The sequence below is a fragment of the Nicotiana tabacum genome, chromosome 15 (assembly GCF_000715075.1).
Source record: "Nicotiana tabacum cultivar K326 chromosome 15, ASM71507v2, whole genome shotgun sequence".
Taxonomy (NCBI): Eukaryota; Viridiplantae; Streptophyta; class Magnoliopsida; order Solanales; family Solanaceae; genus Nicotiana; species Nicotiana tabacum.
This window is the reverse complement of record NC_134094.1, coordinates 17,693,545-17,699,429: the sequence shown is the minus strand read 5'-3', so window position 1 is coordinate 17,699,429 and position 5,885 is coordinate 17,693,545.

The window sequence follows — 5,885 nt, the reverse complement described above, 5'->3', positions numbered from 1 at the left end:
CAACCAACTATTTACTGAATTCTCTATTAGTGTAACTTAGTTAAGCTTTACCACTCAAGAACAAATCTTTTGCGCAGGAAAATAGTTTGATTGCCAATAAATTGGTGTAAGAAAACTTAACTCCGATTTCTTAATTATCCGTTGCCATTTACATTTCTGTTTAGTTCCTTGTGATTCATTTTCGTGGTCCATATTTCTATTCATCCCTATAAGACAACCAGTAAATGAATAGTTTTTTTTTTAATTTCATACTATTAGACTATTTAAAAAAACAAAAATTTATAGTCTAATTAGTTAGCATTTGCCTATTATATTTATCATCCAAAATTGTTGTTCTCAATATCACTACTAAAAAATAAAAATTAGCGACGGACAAATTCTGTAGCTAAACAAAAATATTCATCGTTAATCATAAATAGCAACAGATTATCAAGAAATTCTATTAGCTACGAACGATTTAGCAATAGATTAACGATGAATTTCGTAGTTAAGGTTTAAATTAAAACAATTAAACTTTTTGCAGGAATCAGATTCATAAAAGGTGTCGTCAAATTATGGTGGTGTTACAAATTTGCATCTTTTTTTCATTATTATTTCCTAAGATAATGGTAAAAGGCATGACTCTTGAAGAACAAGGAAAGGAATATTGTCACCAAGAATGTGTGTACGACTTTTTACAGTTCGATGAAAATTCTTGGAATCTTCCTCAAGCAGCAATGGAGGAAAAATGACAATATAATAAAATAAAATGACAATGAAAATGAATCAAGTAGCATGTCACCATTTAATTACATCAAATAATGGTAAATAATATCTCGTGGAAACAAAATAAAATTTCCTTTCAACTTTAAGAAAATCACAACAATAAATCAAGGCAACTGCGGCCATAAATCAATATCAACAACGGCATTCTCGAGGTACCGCCTCGTAGTCCCAAATCATAAATAAATTCACAATATCTCATTTCCTTATCTCACCGCGGGAGCCTTCACAATTTATTTTAAAGAAAATATTTTTTTCGAAATAGTGTCCCGCATTTTAGCTATCCTTATCACATCGCATGACTTCTAGTAGTTCCCCTACTAGCCACGGGTATCAAGCCACCCTTATCTCACCGCATGCGTTTCAATACCCAGACCTTATACCACTGCATGCGTATCAATATCACAATATATCACAATTTGCACTTCAAGTGCTCAAATAATTTAACTTGCCAAAATAATTCAACAACAATATTTTTTCACAATAAAGAGATCACGGTTCATGCTAAAATAAATCATCAATAATATTTTTTCACAATAAAGAGCTCACGGCTCCATCACAATGAGTACGAAAAATCTTACAAAAATATTCGGGAATAAATAATTAAGCAAAATAATATTTCAAAATCTTTAATAGGTTGCTTCAATACAAAATTTTAAAAAAAATGTCAAATACTTCATATTAATAATATTTAATTTAAATAAAATCAACTTCAAATAATGCACAAAATAAAAGAAACCAAGTTTCAACTAAACAGATAAAATAATTAGCAGGAAAAGGTCAAGCAAACTTAAAATATAAACATTAAATCAATAATGAAGAATATAACAAAATAAAATAATTTAATTAATGCGCAACAATGATACATAATTTAAAAACATAATCTTTCACATTTAGCCCGTGTACACACTCGTCACCTCGTGTACACGACTTTCCACATATTACAATTATCAATCCTATGGGGAATTTCCTCCACACAAAGTTAGACAAGTCACTTACCTTGACTTGATCCTATTTAATCAAATAATATGTCTTTTTCTCGATTTTCCAACTCCGATTAACTAGAATCTAGTCATAATTAATTCGATATAGTCAACAAAAATTATAGAATCAATTCCATAAGAAAATACTATATTTTTCAATAAAAATTCGAAATTAACTCAACAATTGCCCGTGAGGCCCACATTTCGGAATCCTGCGAAACTCACAAAATCCGATAACCCATTCAATTACGAGTCCAACCATACCTGTTTCACTCAAATCAGACTCCGGATCGGCACCGAAATCTCAAAATTTATTTCTATGAGATTTCTAAATTTTCCAAAATTTCAATCTTAAAACTCTAATTAGATGGTGAAAACAATGATATATTCATCTATATTTTAATACAATTAACTTAGTAGCTAGCTTGATAAAATTCTGCGATCTACACGGTTGGAAAGTTATTTAATTAAACAAAATTTACCTAGATCTCCGGTAAAAATCTGAATTTTTACCTGAATTTTGTTTAGGGTTTTTGCCTAGATCTCAGTAGTTAGAAGGCGGTGGTTTGTGCGATAGCATTTCTTTAACTTATTTTTCTCTCGAGAAATATTGAAATGAAATCGCGTATCCACTGCCTTCAGAGTTGCAGCAACAGAAAAAAATCAAATGTAAAAGATTATGTACTTAAATACACTTTATTTAAGTGTCAATGCTGCAATTGTCTATTAACTGGATGAACTAAGTAGTGATTATTCCCACCCGATTTGAAACACACAATAATTAAAGCAGTTGGAGATTGGTTCTTCGATAGAAGATATATTGCCCCTATCATTGTGGCAAGTTTAGCATCAGATTCAACTCTCAAATTAATAATAGCAAAATTTGTCACAATGATAGGGCAATCCATCTTCGATCTTGTCCCCTCCTTTCGAAGAACCAGTCTCTAACTGCTTTGCCTGGTGTTTGCAAGAGATTTAATTAGTCTCAACAATAAAAGAAAAGGAAACTTGAAAAAGGAGAAAACAAAAGAGAGTGAGGAACTATGGTGTCTTGCAAAAGAGTTTTGAATTTTTAGAAATGTGAAGCTAGATATCCTTCTTTTTGAACTTGCACTTGCTTAAAGTTCTCTACTTTTATAGGCACAGATTTCTCAACAGTAAAAGAGAATTAATGAGACTTGAGACCGCGACATTTATCACTGACTAGGGTGTCAAATTTAGCACATGAAAATATAATTCGCCTAACGCACCTAAGTGTGTGACCAAATTGGATTATGCATATATATTATTTACAGGTTAATTTGGGCGTAAATCAAGTTAGTTCATTTAAAAGTTTTGGCCATTTTGAAACTTATGTAGCTCAAAATAGCCCATAAGAATACTTATCAAAAATATTGATTTTGTTTTATTGGTTTGATTAGTTAAATATAGTTATGTTAATTAAATGAAAGAAAATTTTGTTAGTCTGATTTGAAAATTTTAAAAAGGTTACAGAAGAACAACAAACAAACAAACAAACAAATGAAAATGATTATATTAAGGGGTTGGGTTATGACCGGTTGTTTAGTAAATATTGTATGGGGCGTTCTATTTAGTCACCCATTTTTAACTTGTACCCGTTTTATTTTTCCATTTGTATCCGTACCCTTTTTTGTTAAAAGCGTTCTAAAAAGACGATTTTGTCCTTCTTTAATAAAAGACTACTTTTCAGCAAAATAGACTTAAGTTTCGGATAAAAGCCATGACAAAACTATAGACTGCACGACAAAACTTCAGCATGTGTTTGGTATGAAATTTTAGCAAATGAACTAAATAACTTCAGCATGCATTAGCAAAAATTCATTAGAAAATTACATACTTCATGCTTGTATTCGATTAAAACTTCAGACTTCAACGTGAAATAATATTTTTCTATATCCTTCACGCATTAAATTTGAAGTTTTTAAATATTTTTGAAGATCTATAAGTGAAAACTTCATGCTATATCCGTCAAACATCTTCATGCAAGTGTGATTCTGAAGATGAATCTGGTTCAAGTTTCTTATTTTTTGATAAAGCTGTTGAGAAGAGAGGAGGAGATATTTTTTTACGAATGAAGTTGTAGATCACGCGATTAATGCGTGATGCAGGTATTATATCTTTTGTCAAGGGTATAATTATAATATTATTATGGATTTTTTGTCAGCTAGCTACCAAATCAATAATTTTTAAAAATAGATTGTAGGTTAAAAGGTAGCACAAATATAGGGTACAGAAAATCCCCGTTGTTTACCACAAATTTTGACTTGCACATCTTTGAGCGGGTTATGACCCAAACTATTTATCTAATTGATTTTATTTTAACGTGTCAAAATCTAGCTCAACCCGTCTATTTATACTCCTATGCCTAACCCATTTATCAATTTGACCTAACAATATGAATAATATGATAAATTTTATCATATTTATTATAGAAAATTAAGTAATACTAATATTTAAAAGTGCCACTACGTAAAATGTTAGAATAGAACTCAATCATACCCCTCTGTCTCAAATTATTTATCGTGTTTCTCTTTTACGACAAATAATTCGAGACGAAGGGTTTAAGTAATATTGTCTTGAATTTTTAAAATAACAAATAATTTAAGACAACTATTTTTAGGAATAACGATAAATAATTTGAGATATTGGGAGTAATGTAATACTCCCTCTGTCTTATATTATCAGTCACGATTAATAAAAACAGTTGTCTCAAATTATTTATCATTTTAGAAGTTCAAGACAAAATTAATTATTTTTTTCCTTTTTTACCCTTAGTAATAATTATCTTTGAAGACTACAAATACCTCAATTATGGATAAATTTATTTAAATACCAATAAGTCAACTTGTTTTCTTAAACAATTTATCAAGTTTTACAAAAATGCAATCAGTAATAATGGAGATGCCACATAAATTGAGAAAAAATTCAATGAAGAAATATTAAATATTAAGACATGAATAAGGGTAAAGTAGTCAAAATCCCATCCTAACTTATTTATTTTAAGGGACGTGTACAAGATAATCATGACAGATGATTTGAGATGGAGTGGTATAAGCTTCTTGGAAATGACATTTCATTTTCAGCAAAAAGAACGCTTCTGAACTCAAAGAATAATGCATTGACCAAAGAAGTGTCAGAGTTCCTATCAATTTGAGCTAACCATATGAATAATATGATAAATTTTATCATATTTATTGTAGAAAATTAAATAATACTAATATTTAAAAGTGTCACTAAGTAAAATATTAGAATAGAACTCAATCATACTCCCCTTGTCTCAAATTATTTGCCGTATTTTTTTTTTACGACAAATAATTTGAGACGGATGGAGTAATTAGTATTGTCTTGAATTTTTAAATTGATAAATAATTTGAAATAATTATTTTTAGGAATCACGATCAATAATTTGAGATACATGGAGTAATGTAATATAAGCTTCTTGGAAATGACATTTCATTTTCTGCAAGAAGAATGCTTCTGAACTTAAAGAATAATGCATTGACCAAAGAAGCGTCACAGTTTCCAAAAACTTCAATTCAAGAATCATAAAGGCAATTGTAGTTGCACGAGGAATGTCTCATTCCGTTCCAATTAATATAACGTGAATAGCAACAAGTTATGAAATGAAGTAATAATTCTTGCCCTCGGATTCAACTTAATTACCTTACCCGTTGAGCAAGTATGCTCTATCTAAATGTACATGCTGATAATTAAGGTTATTAAAACAATCCAATTATGAATAAGTCTTATATTAAAACCATCTAAAAATAGCTAATGATAATTTACCAAAAATATATATAAAAAATCTAAACCTTGCAACGACAATTATGAGCCTCCATGGACTAAAACAACTTCAAGAATCTTTCTAGTGTATCTTTTAAATGATATACTATACATCAGGGATTTTTCCTTTTGTTAGGTCTATGTGATCAAATCTATCAATTTTAGGCCAATGGAAGAAGAGTACTTTTAAGAACCTTTCCTAGCCAACTCTTTAAAATGGTGTATGGGTCTTGTCCTTTCTAGATGCATGAGACAGTGATCATGATGTCGTGTGATAGCGTGAATAGCAAGAAGTTATGAAATGAAGTAATAATAGAAGATGGTGTAATGTCTCTA